Below are 20,114 nucleotides of genomic sequence, written 5' to 3'. Positions count from 1 at the left end.
TCAATGAGAAGTAAACTTACTTTCCCTTCAAATGAATAATATAGTCTCGAAAAAACCTAGTTGTAAGTTATGTTGTAATTACATTCTTTGAATTAAAGTTTGTCCGTCCAAACAAAATAAACAGAAACGCAGGCAGGGAAATAGATATGTTATATTTGGAATAAAATTTGGCCCTGGTATATTGTTTTCATGCTGAAACTAGGCCAAAGTTAATCTAGTGTAATTACGTCTATCTCCAGCTTCTAGTATAAATAAAAGAGACAACCCGAGAGCTGTGGATATAATCCTTTCATTAACATCTTGTTACCACCACAGAAGGACTTGGCCAGATCTCGTTTCTCAAAGATCAGACCAAGACTTACTGAATTACTCAGTAACTGTAAGCCTGGCTTTGAAGGCAGTCAGTGAACACTCCCTGCAACTCCCACTCTGCCACTACTCATGAAGATTTGTGGGGAGAGGGAATGTAAGAGCAATTCTCTTTTTATCTGCAAGAAGCGTTTGGGGTGGGCAATGGGTGCTGATGGGCCATAGCCAGGTGGGATGGAGTGGGGATGAAGCTGTCTGTGCCAGGTTTGCTATGAGGGGCTTATGGGGGGCCAGGGAGGGGGCCAGGAGTTAGGCTGAGCAGAGGCATGTGGTGGATGCAGCTGCTCTGCACCAGGGCTCAATTTAGCCTGAGAGCTGGGTTTAATTCAAGCTCTTTCTTTACCCTTTTGGCTAGCAGACAGGATTAGTAGATATTTCTGATAGAAAAGGCTCTCTACAGAATGATATAAGGAGATGTGAGCTATTTCTTACAAGGGTGGGATTTAATCCTATGTGCTTAATTTTTAAGCATGATTTTAAGGGGTTCTCTTTCCATCTGGCTGTGCCCTAGTGGCCTCGCAGAGGGGAAGCAGCCTGTGGCTTGATCCCACCCTGCTCAGCACCCTTGGGTGCCTGGGGTTCCAGCATGGTACCTCTGGGATACCCTCTGCATATGCTCCTTGACTGTCTGTAAGAGGTGAGACATTCTTTTCTCTTTTGCTGCCTTTCTGCTTTTTGGATGCTTGAGTTTTTTTCCTGGACAAAATACTAAATTACAGAGTCCCAAACCCCATGCTGACCATGAACTTAGGAAGGATGACTGGCAGGTGATGCCTCAGATTTGAGGGATTCTTTTGGTTGAGGGTCTCAAAGAGCTTTGCAAAGCATGACCTAATCCCTTGCCAGGCAGTAAACAGCACTGGTTTGGGGGTGTCCCAAAAAAGATTGTCTTTAGTTCATGTGATTTAAAAAGAAAGATACTGGGAAACACGGGGAATAGACCTCTCTAAAATTTCCATGTCATTAATGTAATAGAAGTAGAGAAATAAATACTTTGACACACATTCCTAAAGTTATTAAGCAGCAGAAGTGGAAAAAAAATCCTCTCCTACGTATGATACATTTTTCCCTAAGTGACTATTACTTGTTTCTTTGCATCCAAAATGGGAAATCATCAAGCTTATGAAATCCGAAGGAAATAAAGAAACTGAGTAGGTAGGACAGGGTACTGAGGAAAGGTTAAATGCTTTAGCTAACCTTGTCTCCTTACATACAATGTGAAATATTCCAGGTTTGATCATCTGCAGCTTATTTTATGCTCTTTACAGTTCATTGTTTGCTCCATTGGAACAAGGTTTGATTTTTTTAGCTTGTCCCTATGCATGATAAGATGTTCATCAGCGTTCTTCCCTCTCTTCCCAAGGGACTGAGTTCCTGGGAAGAGTATTCAGGAGAAACTCATTTAAAGACACTCTGTGGTTATAAATGAAGGGTTAACAAATATTCCCTTGCCCATTAATTTTGAATGCATTGAAGTCTAACTTCTTGATTCAGCTGGTTCTCTAGGGTATTGCCCAGATCACCCTGGCTGTGACTGTCCCTGTGCCCCAAGGACACGCTCTTCTTGCTTTAGCATGCACCCGTACCCATTGCTTGGGGAAGTAAAGCTGGGATCTGCCAAAGTATATTGCTGTAGGAATGATCCTGGTAATGAAAATGTTAATGGTTCAAGGAATAATTGCCCATCTGTGTGTTGATTTCTAGTCCTCATTCTCCCTAGGTGTTTACTTGGTTGGTGGATGGTAAGCTGATTATATCTGCCCCCCAGTCTAATGCTCCTTGAGGATCCTGGGAGAAAAAAAAACAAAAACAAAAACAAACAAACAAAAAAAACACAAACAAAACCCCCAACAACAATAAAACAAAACAAATTTACAAAGTTCTCTGTTTTACCAACAGACTGAGAAAAGGGATAGAAACCAACAAAGCCCAGAGACATTGGTAAGGATTTATTCCTGATTCCGTATTGTTAAGAAGGTGCCCATCTCCTGTTCTCCCCTGACTGATCTCCAGTTCCTTTGCAAAGTTGCAATCAGGACTTGGGTCCTCAGACTTTTCCTCTTCTTCCATGCAAGTGAAGGTGTGGCTGGCCCCTTCTCTCAAAATGCCTTGGGCAAGCCCAGGGGTCCTGGCTTGAAGGGGAGCTCATGGCATGAACCAGAGGGAACAGGATCCTGAGGAGCCGAGTTCACCCTGGGAGCTCACTCCAGCAGCCAGGCCATGCAATGCACATGGAAAATATGCAAACTGTCTGCTGGCTCTGGCTCCCTTTAAATTCTGGACCATTATTTCTATCCACATTTAATTTAATGCATAAGCATGTCATGAAAATATCAAGAGGATATGGTCTTGCCAATGAAGACCTTTTGGTCTGCTCTGAAGCACTGTGATGTGAACACAAGGTAAAAACAAGGAATGAGGCTGGGTAAAGCTGGAGCTGTACAGTCACATTTTGGCTTAATATATGTACAACTGGGAGTCTGTAGTGCATTTACACGGCCACTGTTGGGAATGGTCCATGAGAGCTCCTCTTCGCTGCTAGCAAAGACACAGTCTTTGAATTCAGCTCAGAAGAATCAAACTGACTGTAACTAGACCCAGGATTTGTCACTTCAAGTGCAGATTTTCAGCTAATGAATGCTGCATATACACTTCAAAATTCCTTAATTTTGAGAGTTTTGCTGTGCAGTAAACAGAGATTTTGCACCTGTTTTCCTACATAAATATTTACAAAAAAGTTGGTGGCTACTGGTTGAATGTGCATGTTTGTTGTTCTCAGTGTTTTGGACATAATCTACCAAAGATTTACATGTGTTTCTAATACACACTAACTTTCTACTGCTGGAAGGCCTTGGATTAAGATCAACTGTGGGAATTGCTTCTAGAAGAAGAGAGACAGTGTTTGATGTGCAGAAGGTTTTATATGATTGTTGATCAAGATGCTTGGAAGTAGGCAGGTTACACACAGGGATGTGAATTCAAATTGGCTTGTGGGTTTTCCCTTAGTGGGTATAAGCAGAGATATATATAAGCACTCTCAATTTTCTGTAGATTCTGGGTTGTTTTGTAGTTTGTGCAGTAGTGGACTGGATTTTGTCAGTGATCTGGATGCTCTTTGCCTTGATCTCTGAGGAGAAAGAGTGTGCAGCGGAAACATTTTAAAGATGTAAACAACAGTTACATGGCCATTTCTCACCTAAACTGAGAGATGGTGTGGGAGTCAATTGATCAAATAACAGCATGCCCCATCCTCCTTGGTGTTTTAAGCTTGTTTTGTAATCTAGGAACAGAAGCAAATATTTCTTTGTGCAATTTCAGTCTTCTTGAAGTAGATACACAAACAAGACAGATAAATCACAACCTGACTCCCATTTATACTTCCTAAGTGGGTGATCCTGGTGTGTATAACTGGTCCCAGGTGTGTATTGGTGTTGGCGGGGGCTGCTGATTTCTTTGTACATTTGTAAACTGTCCTGTGAGTAAATAATCCCACCTGTGGCCATCTCTCAAGAGCTCCCCCTGCCCTGCATGCCAAAACTTCACACATCAATGTTTTTCCTTTATGCAAACTGAATGACCAGAAATTACATATGAAATGAATCAAAGTCAGTAGTAACCAGCAATGTGTGTGGGCAGAGCTAAATGGCAAAATGCTGGACCCCAGATGAGGTGACTTAGTGACTCCCCAGATCATTCCCCTCAAGCCACAAGGAGAAGGAGAAGGGAAGATACATCTCCCCATAAAACCAATTTCTTTGGAATGCAAACAGTTATAAATTAACAATCCCTGTTCTGCCAGTAAAGAAAATAGAGAGTTATGCATGAGCTACTAGTGAGAAAATTGATGGAATTTATTTTAATTTGAACCAGATTCTCCAGATTCTGGAAACAGGAGAGTGGACTGTGTTGCAGCCAGGCCAGTGGGGGGTTCAGGGAGATGATGGCATGTTGGCATCTCACTGCTCGCCTGGTGATGCTGGGTGGGGACTGCAGTGCACCCTGCCCAAAACAGCAGGTCCCCGTGCTGCTCATGCCAGGGAGGTGATAAAGTGGGATGGGCAGCTTAAGCCAGGCTGCTGTCACAACTGGCAACAAATATAATGTTCAACGCTTCTTTCCCCTCACCCCACCCTTTAGTGGGAAAGTTACAGTCTCAGCATTCTCATAGCATTAGCCCTCCCTGGGCATTTTGAAGGATGGTGATGGAGAAGTAATGTTTTAAAATTGTGCGGCCTTGCTGGAGGCTCTTGAAGTCCAGGGAGCCTGGCAAAGCTATATTGTTATGCCTTTAGCATTTAACTTCTGAGAAAGTCATGAGATGGGCAGAAGTCTGCAGCATATGGAAGAAGCAGTATTGGTATCATCATCCAAAAAAAGAGGGTGAAAAGGGAATATAACTCAGGGCAAAACATGGCCTTGATCTCCCCGCTGTCACAAACAAAAATCCTCATTATGTTCAAAGAAAATCAGTTCATCTCTAATGCATTTGTTCCTCCTTCCCTACTTTATACAACTGCAGCTTTAGGACACTCAGTAACCTGTGTGATATCCTACTTGTGTGGCACCTCCTTATTCATTCTTTTAGGCTGTGACAGATGTAATCCTGCCACTGGCAGAATGCAACAGGTAATAAATTATGCTGTGTATGAAAGCAGTCCTTGCAGTTTCCATAACTTGTTTGGGCTTGTTATGATTGTCCACAGCCTCTCCACTACATTGGCACGAGTGCAAAATACCTGTTGCATTTTAGAAGGATTCTCCAGAGGTGATAAATGAGCAGTGTGGAGATGAGAACTAATACATCATGTGTGAACTGGCATTTTTTGCTTTGTTTGTTTTATTATTTGTTAATGGACCAAAGAGGTACCCTTGACAACAGATGGAAAATTAGTCTCAGGGTAGATCAGGGGCTTTGGTGGAGATCATGGCCCATTGCACAGGAAGGATGTGTTCACTATCCAGAAGATCTTACAGTCTAATTTAAGCCAGGAAACAGAAGGAAGGTAGATGAGGAGGAGGAGTGGGGGGATGAGAAGAGAGATAGCCTCCAGGAAAGTCATTAAGGAACACATGCCTTCCTGACTTCATGTCTTTTAAAATTATATTTTATGTCTTTCTGTTGGGCTTTGAACATTTTGGAGTTTATTTAAGCTATTGCAAACTTGCTGACTTAGGGAGCAAACAAGCCTTAGGGATCAAAGCAGCTGGTATTGTCAGAGGTATTGAGGGTGAAATAACACATTAGCAGAAGAGCTGAGAATAAAAATGGAAAGAAAATCCAACTTGATATTTTGTTCTCTTTTGCTTTTAACCTCCTTCCCAGCCTGATCCTTTTCATTTGAACAGGTATTAATTTTCTTTGTGTGTATCCCAACAGTATAAATATTTAATGGTCTTAGATTACAGAGTTGAAATATGAGATTAGTTCCAACCTTAGAGATTTGTGCAGGATCACTTCCTCACATTTAGATGATTCCCACATTGCAGGGAGGAATATCTCTCATCTCTGTGGGAGGAACATCTCAAGATCTATTTTGAGTTCATTTTCTTTTTTTGGTCTTGTTTGAGGCTCAGAAGATATAAACACCTCACCCACTCTGAGTCTTCCCATTGCTATTTTATAGTGACATGCTATGACAAACCGAATGATAACTCCATGTTATTGGGAGGACCAGGGAACACATGTTCATGAGCCTGAATGCTTACCTGTAGCCAGCACGTTAATGGGTTGGGAACCATGCAGAGCATTCGGCTAGGAAAAGTCCATGCAAACATGGTAAATATGAGTAAGGTGTGAAACATGGCAGGGTCAACGCAAATATGGTAAAGGTACTTCCACCAGGTTTTGTTATGCAAGTAGAAGAATGTTCCCCTTCTGTTTTGCTTTCACTCTTAAATAAGATAAATGAGAAACCAATAGTACACGAACACTGGACCCTAATTTTTCAGAGAGCTAATGTGGAAAGTAATGGAGATTGTAGTACTTAGGTCCTCTGAAAATCAGACCATGCTTTTTCATGCTTATATATATATTGAAGTGCCTACTTTCAGGCCCAGAAAGTGGGGGAAAAAAGCACTTAACCATGATTATGAAAAATGGTGTAAGAGTTGGTAAAAGTTTGGGGTTGAAGCCAAAGCCCATGGTTTATCAAACGTAGTGTCCCTTTTGGGGACAATGGAGGTTTACCAAGGCAATCAGCTGTGCTGTGGCAGAGACCATCTCCAAGGTCCAGATGCAGCTGTCCTTTCCCTTGGTATAATGGAATAATGGAAAACAGTCAAAATTCGGATACCTGGATACCTTCATCCACTGCTCATGGACAGAGCAACACAGCTCAGCCACATCTGGTAACAAAAGAGCTCCATCTAAATGGAAGATAAGAGCACTTAAGGTGATTGATTGATTGATTGATTGATTGATTGATTAAATACATCAAGACAGAACAACAAAAATCACTACAGACAAAATATAAAGCCCGAGATGATCTGAAGAGACTTACACCTAAGCTCCAACCTGCAGGAAAAGCAGGTTTTGGAGGACTTTGGTGCTCATTTAATTCAATAGTTTTGCTGAGCACGACAACTCAAGTGATGTCAGACCCCATCAGGATCCTTAACTTGTCTTTCAAATCCATCTCTGCTCTTGGAATGAGTGCTACAAATGTCAAATGAGCTTAAAATATTCATTACCAAAATTCCAGCCGTGAAATGTTCACGGTGATTTTCTCAGTTGGTTTCACTGGGGTTTGGAGACTCACTGGCTGCATTATGTGATAAGACACAGCAAGTCAGTATTAACAGGGTAGTCAAAAGTAAAAGTGTAAAGGACTGCCCGTTTCCCTCATCCTTCAGCCAAAAATGAGTTTTGAAATCTTACGCGCTCTGTTCTAAAATCCTTTTACCCAGCTGACATTTATAGTCTCCACGGCTCACAAGTGTGATTTCACAGCATTTAATACGACACTGCCATTAGCATGTGAAAGTGTACATGACATTCTGGTGTACATATTTATAGCAAAAATGGGACGAATTTGCAGTTCTTGTAAACCTCAGAGTCCCTTTTTATGGCTCTCCTTTGATTTCTGCAAGCCGAGATTTTAAGGCAAGCTCAGTGGTCTGCTCTTCAGTCCCTTTTTTAAATTAATGATATCAAAGTACATTCTCCAGAGGGAGTCATACTGACGAGATAACAAGTTTTCCACGTAGCTGAAAGATCTAAAATATTGCTGAAAAAAAATTGTTTCCCGGCATTGAAAACGATAGGGTCTTTTTTTCCCCAGTTTTCAACAGTTTCAAATAGAAAAAGTATTTTTTTTTCTTTTAAAAACATAACCTATTTCTTTTAGAAAATGCTGAAACAAAGTACATAGCTTTGCAAATACTTTTGATTTTTTTTAGAAATATTGCTAAACAAACATAAAGATATTATTCAAACATATTAGTCTATTTTCAAAACCCTTTATAGAAGGGTCTGAGAGAAAATTTGCCCTGCTGCTGGGCTTGAACAGAGGAGCTATCAGCAATCTTTATTCTGCTGATTAACTCCTTCTTGCAGAGTGTGACTCTGCAGTACAGATGTTAAGGCACAGCTGTTTACCATTTCTTTCTGATTGGTCATGTGAATTGTCCCCTGGTAGTTTGCTTTTAGTTTTAAGTCTAATGTCTCATGGCAAAATCTGATTTTTTATTTTTTTTAAATTCACATAATTAGTCACAGTACCTGAGAAAAGACGTGAAATGCTCCAGCAGAAAGATGTGTATGTCAGCTGTGGATTCCTCCCCATCACCTTCCCAGAGAGGAGGCGTCTCAACAGCTGTGCTAGAAATGTAGGCTGCTCATTTCTGTGGTCCTGTTGCTGTGTCCCACGTCCCAACTTCGATCTATATGCTCATTTTTAGAAGAGCCTCACTTCAAAAGAAGCCACCAGCCTGGTTCCTTCCCCGGTCTCATCCTGGTCCTGAAAGGAGGTATGGGACCTCAGCATTCCGTGCTGCCCATGCTGAAGCCAGCAAGCACTATCGGTGCACATGAGGTGGAGTGGGAGCTTCTCCCAGGCATTTGAGACCGTGTGGGAATCATAATTTTCCGGAAAATATGTTTTGAGTGCAGTCCTTCTGCTAACATGCCTCCTCCGACAGCCTGGGCTGCCAGCTCTCCAAAGCCATGGAGAGAACATGGTGCTCTGTAGACAGGATAAAGAAGCTGTTTTGTGGATTATGTCCTAAACCATTAAACCCCTGGTTATTTATGAGACATCACAGTTCTGGAAGGGCTTCCCAAGCTCGGGCTCCATGTGTTTCTTAGATCCTTTTGGTCTGCACAGGTTGCAGTGTTCTCCATTCCCTTGACTCTCCTTGCCTGCTTTTTCAGGCATATCTCCTACAAATGGAGCCACAGGAACAAGCAACAAGCTGCCTCTCCCCTACACGGCTACTGGGGGAAACACTCCCTCAGTGCATTTTACTTTTTCCCATTAAGCCTCTGACCATAAAGTAGCAAAGGGCTTTGAAATGCTTTCTCTAAATTCTTGAAAAGCCAGGGTCATCTTGCAAGAGGAAACCCTCATGCATTCAAGCAGCTCATGTGGTTTCCAGGGCATCACCTGGGTTTTTTTTTCAGTGCTTGGGTTTGAGGTTACCTAGCTGTACCCTCCCAGGCTGCCGGCAAGTCTGCAATAGCTGAAGGATTTGGGCAGCTCAGTAGGAATAATATACCCCAAACAGGTTTGTTCTGGAATATTCAAAGTTGTTAAGAAAAGCGTCATTCAGTCTTTTCGGTTGCTTAATAACAGTGACTGAGTTCCCAGCAACGATTAAAACGTCAGCATCTACACTAGAGCAGCACTGTGGTTATTATGTTTTAAGCGCTGTCCCTCACTCACAACCTGGACACTCTCTGTGTTTAAGCTTTTTCTCTCCGATGCCAGATCACAGACTACTTAAGTGCTGGTGGCTTCTTCCCTCCCAGGCTTGGGAATACAGCTTGTGCCTGTAGGGAATTTATTTTTCTCTCATAATTTAGTTGCAAAAAATTCAATTTACATCAGCTTGACAGAGAGTAGAAACATTGATGCTGGACTACAGATAATATACATATGAGTTTTTTGTTTTAGTATGGTCAGGGCTTTGGTGGTGGTGGGTGTTTTTTGTTTGGTTGGTTTTTGTTTGGTGTTTTTGGTTTGTTTGTTTGTTGTTAGGCTGATACAGTTTTAGGTAACCCTCTGATATTTACCTGACTCATGAAAAGAGACTGAGGAGTTTTGAAAGGCTTTTTTCTGTATCCTCTTCTCTTACAGCCCTAAAGTGAAAACAGGTACATAAAATCAAAGACATCACGTTTGCAAACTCTTCCTGAAGCCAGGGGTGGGCCTGGGCAGAGAAGATTATCTCCAGATCCCCGACTGCTCCGTCTTGCAGGGATGTGGGCTGTGGGAGCTGCTTCCGCGGCTGTGCCGAGAGCGGCCGACATCAAAGCAGGGGTGGGAGTTTATTCCCATGCAGAATAAATAAATCTCTCCCTCCACGGTGCGGCTGCGTGCAAGCGCGGAAAGGTTCAGTACCAGGGCACAGCCAGGCTTCGCCCGTATGGATGAAAGGAGGTTAAGAACAAATTTCTGGATGCTGCCAGGGCATGTGTTCAGAATTCCTCATTTCCTACTGTTTTAACAGGTTCCTGTGCATTTACTCGTTCTTTACAGACTGTTAAACTCCTGTTGCCCATTTTCCAAGGGTTTGGAAATGCAATCTCTAAACTGCTGCTTTTAAGCAATGATAGCCTTGACCAAAAAAAGGTGATTTAAAAATAATTTCTTGATCAAAAAAATATTGTGTCAGACAGATGATAAGCAGGTAATTTTCCACTTTCCAGACCTTGTCTGTGCAATAAATTGAGTCAATCTGGCTTCCCAGCTCAGCCCCTCGTTGGTGTAGGGACTGTTGCAGTGTTCCCTGCTCCTGGCTCCCAGCCTAGGGGCTGAAGGTCTTCTCCAGTGTGGGGATCTGCACACCCACACCAGGAACACATCACATTTCCTAGTGGTTCTGCTAAAAGCACAACCAGACATCATAAGCTGTATGTCACCTCAGTCCACAAATTGTCACACCAGTTTGTCTTTATTTTTTAAGAGAAGAACATCAGACATCCCAGCTGTGGTACTGCCAAACTGCCAATAAATCATAAACTCGTTCTCTATTATGTGCAGTGCCTTATATCAAAAAAATTACTACTAATAGCAAAATCATGACAATTCTAGCATTTTTTTTCTACACCTCCTGTCCCTCCCCCACCATTTTAGTTACCTTAGTTCTAATCTCCAGCCTAAAATCTCTGCCTGGAAATTTCAGGTGCTGCTGAAAACACCCAGTTGTTTGTCCCAGTGAATATGGGGCACATTCCTGGGACTACTGGAAAGAGCAAAACAGGGGAACACTGTGGACACACAAAGGAAGAAAAATCCTGGAAAAAATTATGGCAATGAGTAAATCTTCTGGTACCCATTAGAAGGTAATAATTCTAACCAAAGGAAGGGGGATTTTCCCATTGTGAAATGAAATAAACTTTCGTAAATGATTTGTGTGTGTGTTTAACTTTATATTTAGGATTTTATTAAGTTTATTTTTCAAAGGCCCTTTTCTTCTCAGGGTAGTTTGGTTACAATCTTCTCTTAAGAAAGAAGATCTCTGCAAGGAACACAGCCTCTGAGGCTTGCTTTGCTCAGCTCTCATTGTGCAAAATAACACCACACTCTGATATTTGACAGCAGATCTTCCAGTCTTTTAATCACTGCTATAGTCCTGATAGATGTGCAGCACCTCAGATTGAGTTTTGAGTGTTTCTGTGCTAGGTTTGTGATGCAAATAAATATGGATCATCGCGGGGCAGGTCAGTGGTGAGGGAGATCCTGACCTGATGCCCTGCTATGGGGCTGAGGGATTTCCAAGTTGGAGGATGCTCAGCATCCACCTTTCAGACCAGTTTCCCATTTTTTGTGCAACTATATTTAAGAAGTTATTGTGAAGTAGTTATTTGTGAAAAGCAAGCCGGCACATAGACGTAGCCTTTCATGTTGCTCACTTCCTGATTAAAAAAGGTGCTTTAGTGCATCTTGAAATACTTTCCTGAGCAGAGAGGAACTTACATTCAAACATGTGTAAGCCATGCTTTGAGGTAGTAAGGCTGTGGCCCATGCAATTAAAGAGAAGGTACAGCTTTTTAAAATGTTTGGTTTTTCTGGGCACAATAAAGACTCTGTGCTGTTATTAGAGTTGCAAAAGTAACCATTAATATTATTCTGGCCCAAATTCCAGAGTAAAAACTAACTCAGGTCTGTGTCATTAACTCAATAACTGTATCATCTCAGTAACTGCCAGGATCTCAGGTTTTTTTTCCTATTCTACAAGAATCTCTGACTTTTTAATATTCAGGTACATTAGACTATAATTTCCTATTGAAGATGAAGAAATATAATGTTAAGAAGCGCTATCAGTTATTTGATTAAATTAATTGCCCCCTTTCACACACATTAGTAACATAATATCCTTAATTCGACAGTAGCATGAAGATGTTATCTGTATTTTTGAATTCTGGTTGCCTGCACTGTGTGTCCTCATCCTTCCCCTCTCAGAAGCATCTGGTGGATGTTTTGTAGAAGGTGGAGATAGGGAGGTCAGCTCTGGTTTAGCCTGGGAGGATTAAGCATTTACTCTTTGTATAGGAATTAAATAGTAAAATGAAAGCCAGACACCAAATCAGTTCCTGTTCATTTATTCTTTTGGAAGAGATAACACCTTTCCATAAAATCTGCAGAGCCAGTTTGGTTTTACCTCCAGTAACGCTGGTTTTACTGGCAGATCTGAATTAATGAGCAGACTGGTGCCCAGAGCAAAGTGCTCTCTCAAACTGGGAGGATGCTGCTCCACAGCCCTGGTCACGTCTTCCAGAAAAAAGGGCCAAATTCCCAGCTAGTGGCTCTTGCTGGCAAAGCGATGCCCACACCTGTGCAGCTCTTCCAATTCTCTCTCCATCCTTCCATGAAGGGTTTCTTAAGGCATTTATTCATGTCAAATGGCCTGAATGTTGGGATTACTGTAATGCACTAAGAAGCCTGATGGAGTAACATTTGTCCTGTCCCTAATGAGGTCATTTAGCTGTTTGAAAAACTGCAGATAATTTTCTGCCTCCTGCAAATAAATTAAAGGAGTTTTATGCAAAAGCAATCACATAGAATTTTTTTTTTTACGATAATATCTATTTTAAAATAAGTTACTCTTCAACAAAAGTAGTAGAAAGTACTTTTTATTGGAAACAGCTAATGCCACAAAATTCGCCTTGAGAGTTTTTCATCTGTGTATTACGAAGTCCTTAAAAAAAATGAAAGTTAATTATCATCCCTATTTTATAGGGAAAGATCATGAAATTAGTTTTTCAGTTGTTTCTGGGGTACCAACAGCACAGGGAACAGATTGTAAACACCATGATGTCTTGTCCAAATTTTTATTGATAATGTTCCTGTCTGTGGTCCCATATTATGTTGTACCTATTGGAGACCTCTTTCACCAAATGACACAACTTTTAATCAAACATGAGCCTTTCTATCTTTATTTAACTCAATTAATAATGCAGTTTCTCTTTTTATTTCTTTTATTGATTCCCTGTGTTGACCAGGGTGAGTGTGAATCACCTTTGCCTACAAATCCCTTTGGCACGTGGGCTTGCTTTGAGTTCACTCATGCAAAATTCCCCTGGAAATTCCAGTTCTGGGGGCTGGCAGCATAACGGTGGTCCCAGCCATCTATGGACAACCATCCTGTGTCATCTGAAATGCAACATAATCTCAGAAATGAAAATTTGGCCCCACTGATCAGGATCCAGATGGATAAATTCAAGCTGGGGCCCCAGTTTTGACCCATGTCTGATTTAAATGCAAAATATCGTAAATCGTTTAAAGCCATTCCTGCATGTGTTTGAGCTTACTCATGTGAGCAGTCTCATTGAAGTCAATTATGAACAATGGCACTTCTTTATTCACTGCTGATTTCTGGTACAGGGTGTAAATGACTCTTTTATTGCCTTTGACACCAATGTCCCTTAGACAGCCATTAAAGAGGCATCATATTAATTGATAACTGCTGCTTAATTGAGGGCTATTTAATTTTATAATCCTATTTAAAATGATTGATATGTTAAATATTTGTGCCTACTGAACAGAACATATTATTCTGCTCTAAGGTTTCCAGTTCAACTTTTTTGTAAGCAATTGGGCAGAACCACTGATGTAAGACAAACAGATGCTCTTCAGATGTACTTTTCCATAAATGATTTTGTTCTGTTTTTTTTGTTCCCCTACCAGGCATATCAAGTTCAAAAGAAAATGTTGCCTCTCACTAATGAGAAGATTAATCGCATTCACATATGCAGCAGACTTTGTCAATTCTGTTGAAAGTTCGATGACCTTTAAGAGACAAAGTTTTAGTGTGCCAAAAATAAATAATTAATCCTTCACAGATTTGCCCTCTGTATCCATCTGCTTAAATCTGAAGCATGCTGATTAAAGCATTTGAGTGCAATTATCTTTATACCTCATCAAGATAAAAATCTCTATGTTCCTATTGTACTTCAAAGCACAATTGCTCTTTCAAAGATATTAACAATCCAATATACATGGGGTCCATTTTTACTCTGACTTATGTCCAGCTCTCCATAGCATTCTTCAAAATCTTACAAAAAGCTCCAAATGTCTCTTTTCCTTACTAGCTCCTTTTCCAGCACTGAAAGCTGAAATGTGTAACTAATCCTCTTGCAAAATCTCTGAAATCATCCTCATCAAATGCAACTGGTAAGTTCATCTCTGTTCTCATACACAGGGAGAAAAATGTCATCTAGGCAAGTGTCAAGATATGATTTACTTTGATTACTGCAATTATTGACACTGCCAGGCTCCTTCCATCTATGAGGGCGGCAGGCAGCTAAATGTGAAGAAAACCCATTGCCCCCTTCTCTTCCCTTTGCAATGCCCACTTGGCTGATTTCTCACCCCACCCGTTGCCCTTTTGGGTCTCAGCCCAGCTTTTGCAAATAATGATGCGTGGCAAATAACATTGACTACAAGTGCAGCCAAAGGGACGGTTCATGAGGTGGAAAATGCAGGGACAGACACTGGTCCTCATCCCAAAGAACATGAAGACATCGCGACTCCCCTCCGGCCATCGGCTTCAGGGAGCATGTTTGAAGCCTCCTGCAGTGGCCACATGCAGATAAATAAGCTGATTATAAAATAGCCAAGCAGATGGCCTCTTTTGTTACTACCTGTGAAAATAAGTACAGTCCTCCTATTTCCCTGGGAGGAAGGAAACAACTCAGCGGACATCATGTAGCTCTTATTTTATTTAGGACACTCTTTGAAAGAAATGCTGAATGAAGATAGCGGACACTTAAATGTCTCTTTCCTGGCCCCATGTGAAATTAGACTGAACTGGCATCATGTCACCTTGTTACTAGAGAGAATAAATATCCCCTCTGGCAAAATCTCTACTTCAGGCTTCAAAAAATGTTGGGGTTTTTCATGCAGAAATTGAAATTGGTCTTCAATGCTCTTTGGATTTAATGTTGCTTGTTATAGATGAAACAATGAAAATGAAAGAGGAAATAATAAGGGATTGCTGGGTTTTTAAAGGTGATTTACAGACAAAAGGAAATCCTAGAGATTAGGAAGTTGTTTAAATACCAGTGACAGTCAAATATGGAAATGTTCCAAAATCAGAGATTAGGAAAAAAAAAAAGAATTGCAAAGAACAAAGCCATGAAGGAAGGGAAGGTATATTCAAAAAGAAAAAAAAAAAAGTATCCGGGCAAAGAAAACCAAAAAGCCTCTTAAAACCAGAAATAAGACACCTGCTTTTCTGGCAGTTACTAACAGCAAGGAAGACTCTACCTGCCAAGCCTAATTTTTAACATCAGTAAATCACCATGTGGGTAAAATAACAGGATGTTGGAAGGGAAACAATTTTCCCTAATTAGTGTATCAGATACTGCTCTCACACACTCAGTGCTTGCAGTGTTGAGCAAGAGCTCAGTGTTTGCTCCAACTTGGTGGGAATAAACCCTCTTCCCTTCCAGATGGTGCACAAGCCTTTGGCTGGAGGTTGCATGGTGGGGGTGGCACCCATGGGGAGCAGGATGCAGGCATCCATGGACCAGCATGGGTCTCTGGGACCCCACACCCCAGGTGCCAGCTGAGGAATAGGTGCTGAGTGCTGCATCACCAATGGGACAGGGAAAGCTGGATGAGAAAAAGGATCTTGAGATGCTGAAGCCTGTCCCTTCTCAGTAATGAAAAGGAAATTTTAAATATGGGAGAAGGAGTAATCAAGTCTGTTGGAAAAAAGGAAGAGCAGCTTGGTTGTAGGAAGATTACCCCTATTGGCATGTCATACATGCTCATGCTCTGAAATACTTAACGGCTTAGCCCAGAATGCGTATGAAACAGAAAACCAACAGCACATTAATGTAGTTGTGTGATGGGGGAATATGTCATAAAATAAATCACCTAAACTGAAGCTGAATTTTGAGCCTCTGGATCATCTTAAAGTCTGTGATGTATGTGGAGAGTCAGTCTTATGGCTTTTGTTAATTTTAATAAGAGTGTGATATCTGAAATCCCTTACATTGCCTTGGGAACGTTCTGCATGGTGTCAAGGTTGTTCTTTGTGGAAACTATCAATGGCCAGCGATTTTGTTTTTAACTTTATAAAAACACTGCCACTAGCACTTTGGGCCTGTGGTGTTTGCTTGGCATAATGTGGGTTGAACTGTGGCTATACTGACATGGAGAAATAACGCAGAGGCTGTGGCAGTCTTAGGATTTCAGGAGGAGGGTAGGAGACTACTTAGTTTTTCAATATTTGAGCATCTGAATTGTTTGCCAGCATTGAGTTGAAGTTTATTTGCGAGAAGGAAGAATAGATTAAATAATAATCTGATCAGAGTCATATATTGTTATGCAGATGCAAATTTGGTGAAGGTGCCTAATGAGAATCATAACTGAAAATCTATGGTTAAGAGATCCTTCAAATATGTGTAGAAAAAATGAAGTAAATCTCAAAGGTATATACAAGGGAATGGCTCTCTGAATGGTATTTCTGGACACAATACTGCCCTTTTCTGCCAGCCTGTGTCAGGATGAACCAGGCAGAGAGTCAAGGCCTTTTGCTTTTAGTGATAAGTAATGTTAACCTTGTCACAGCTCAGTGAACTTATGGTTGGATGTTTTAATTGACTGGTCAGAATCAAGCCTACGAAAGGTGGCAAGGGCTCTCCATCTCTTTGACCAGTGATCAGGATTCCTGCAACACATCTCATTCCTGTATATCAACAAAGTTACAGTAAAGACTAAATGAAAACTACAGCCCAATTAATACATATTAAATAGTGCTTCTTTAATAGATGGGAAACCCTAAACATTTTCCTAAGATACATAAACAAAGAGAATTTCCAGCTTTGACGTCTTAATAGAGTATGATGAATAGTTTGGCATCGTGACAATAACCTTGTTCAAGGTAGAGAGCCTTGGGATGTAATTGCTCTTTGAAAGAGTTTTTTAGTAGCTTTCCTATCTGAGGCCACATGATATGGTTTCTGGAGGACAGTGGAAGGTCTTGTTAGGAAAGTTTCTCTGACTTGGCTCTTGCGGCTTTATCCTGTCACCAAGATCATTACCATGATACCTTTCATGTGATTCAGCTCTGCTCCTCTATTTTTCATACAAAACCAATGTCTGACTCATATCCCACAAATAACATCGGTACAACAGGGAGAGGGCTTAGCTGTGTGTTGGAAGAAAGACCTATTAGCTTCTTTTATTATTGTTGGGTTGTTTTCTGTAATAACAATCTAACAAAGTAAAAGTGTAGCTACCTGAAGAAAAAAAACAACACAAACAACCAAACAATAAAAACAAAAAACCCCAAACAGATAGTTGTAATTGCCTGCTGTTCACCAATAATTTATTAAAATCAGTGTCAAGAATAACTAATTGAAGACGAGGCTTCACATATGTCCATGATTACTCCTATGTCTGTTTGCAGACTGCAACCAAAATATGCAGTGATTCATCACGAATAAAGTTTGAATTAATTAGAGAATCCCTGGTCTGTGATGGCCACCCTGTTTTCTCTAGACGTTCGATGGTTTTGGAAAGATAATAGTTATTGGCACATACAGTCGTGCAATAGACCCATAACCAGGTTTTTCCACTTTCTCCAGCGACGAACATTGTGTTGCAACACCACAGAGTGTTGTAATATGGAGAAGCCCCAGGAATGTGGACGGGATGTTTTTCATAATGCAGTTTCCATTCTGCCATCTTTCGGTTATTAACTGCAATTTTCAGCATAAACAGAGATATATCTGGACCAAGGCTTGGCATGGCTTGGCTGCTCACATCTTTTATCTCAGCAAAGTATAAAACTCAAGTCCCAGCAAACTTGATGGAGCTGCAGGCTGCAGCAAGCAGAAGGGGGTGTTCAGTGTCCTGACAGAGGGACCGTATACAAGTCTATAGGGATGCTCAGGACCACAGTTAAGCACAGGAAGGTCAGTGGCCTTAAGTGTGATCAGAGCTTGGAGCCTGCCCATACTCTGCTTTTCCAGGTAACCTTGAACCCCTTCTGGGAAAGGGAAAGCAGAAAGCAAGAAACAGTTGTGCAGCTCCGTCTTTAGGTACTATTCCCCTGTGCATCCATAATAATCCCTGAAGCTACTGCCTTGGTAATAATCTAGCAATTAAATGAAAATATTGGTATTTAATTAAACTTGTCAATCAAACAGAAATGAGTTTTCCTTATCAAGAGGAGCTGGATTTGATTTTGCCACTTGGAAACGGAGGTTAAAGACTTTTGTAAAGCAAAACTTTAATTAAGAAAAGAGATTTGGATTAACATGTGAGGCAGAGAGAGGATGAAAGGTCCTTCAAAATCATCTGAGTATGATTCACAGGAGGAGAAGAACCTAAATATGGGAATAGAATTTTTAGGCATAGGAAGGACTTTTATGAGGCGAGGATGTCTCTATTCAACCCACTTCCCTGCTCTTGGTATTACATCATTTTAGATATTCAAAGTCTGGTCAGAAAGTGCACACACTGTGGGGCATTAGCAAATCCCAGGGATTTGGATGCTCGACTTCCATAATGTATGACTCTCATAAATGCAGATAGCAGAGGAATAAGTGACTCTTTTGGAAGCTTTGAAAAAAGCCAGTTTTTGTCATTTTCTGATTATGCCAGTGACATAGAGGATGCTGCACACCTACATCTCCTGCCCAAGTGCATAGAGCCCTTGTCCTCCCCCAGCACATCTGTGTCAGAGACCTTTTGAGGCAGAAATAAAGAAAAAGAAGAAAAAAAATTCCAACCTCTCAACCAAATAATTCCTGTTTCCTCTGAAAAATGTCAGGAATCAAAACCAACTGATATAACTAATGCTGTATTAGTAATGCTACCAGAGCACACAGGAGTAGGTGTGCCAGCCAGCACACTGAATAGCGTGAAGCTGGGCTGGAAGGTTTCTGTTAAGTTGTGGACTTGCTTCTAAAATTTCTTCTTGCAGTATTGTGCTCAGTCATCACTTTCTCCATTGAATGAACTGCCTCCCCAAAATCACACTTTTTCCTCATCTGTCTGCTTGGATCAGTTTCTGGATATTTGTATTGTATCACCTGTGATCAGTGCCCATCAAAAAGCTACATGAAAAATTCAGCTTTATAGCTGAGAAAAATGTTTGGCATTTTTTGTGATCTAACCTGGAAGAAGGAATTTTTCCCTGCAGAAAGACTCTGGTTCACCAGACAATGAAGCAGGAGAAACAACACTCAACACTCCCTTCATGGCCGCATGTATGTTCAGCTCCTGTTCCTCTTACCAGACTCTACTTCTTCATATGCAAAGTCTGCAAGTTAATCCTGCAGCCTGGAGCAGCCAGCCATTAGTCTTGCAGGCATATATAGACTTTCCTTCTTGAGTCACATGTTGTTTTTCTTTGATAATTGTTTTAGATGCATCTGTGTTTGCTTTAGGACCCAGACCAGAGTTATGTACTCTTCAGCAGACACTGGGGCTTATCCTGAGGTCTTCCATGTGTTGTTTTCATTAGCATCCTGGTTGTATCCTGGAAAAAATACATCCAGTGTTGGAAATACCATGTGGCCAACAGGATCATACATCTGTATTATACAAACCAGCAGCGGGGTTCCCGTTTTCTGGGAATTCTTTGTTCTGGAAAAGTGGCGCCAAGGCAGCGAGATTGATTTATGTCACCAGTAGAAACCAGACACTCATCGCAACATTTAACAAACAGAGAACAGCTCCAAGGGCCTTGGTATGGAGGTGACTAATGCTACCATCCCCGCATCCCACAGCTCCCTCCCTCTGCCATGAGCCACAGGGACCAAAGCCTGGATGCTCCGTGCTGTACCGCATGGGCTTAGTGACCAGGCCAGGCTGGTCATCCTACCTCTGAGTTTTCCTGGTGTGTGAAGGGACATAAAATGATCTTAGGAAGAAGAGAAGCAAATTGAGAGCAACAGATGTGGAGTATTTAAATAAAATAAAATAATAATTAAAAAAAATCCTGCCTGCAACCTGGGAAAGTAAACCAGAGTGGCATACACTCGCCTTGCTCCTGGTCAGTGGTTGGTCCTTAGACATGTGGTGTTGGCTACAGCTGACCACGGGCTCCCAGGATAGCTGAAC

At 41.3% G+C, this 20,114-nt stretch overlaps 1 long non-coding RNA gene across 1 annotated transcript; it reads left to right on the top strand.

Moving 5' to 3' along the window:
• Nucleotides 1–319: 319 nt before the first annotated feature.
• Nucleotides 320–13,877, top strand: LOC136107588 (uncharacterized). The gene is made up of 5 exons (XR_010652304.2): nucleotides 320–466; nucleotides 881–1,006; nucleotides 2,269–2,310; nucleotides 10,714–10,873; nucleotides 13,719–13,877. It is a non-coding gene; the product is annotated as an uncharacterized lncRNA (long non-coding RNA).
• Nucleotides 13,878–20,114: the final 6,237 nt, after the last annotated feature.

Source organism: Patagioenas fasciata, chromosome 14 (assembly GCF_037038585.1).
Source record: "Patagioenas fasciata isolate bPatFas1 chromosome 14, bPatFas1.hap1, whole genome shotgun sequence".
NCBI classification, from domain to species: Eukaryota; Metazoa; Chordata; class Aves; order Columbiformes; family Columbidae; genus Patagioenas; species Patagioenas fasciata.
The sequence above is the reverse complement of the archived record's forward strand: the minus strand, read 5'-3'. Positions and strand labels throughout refer to the sequence as shown.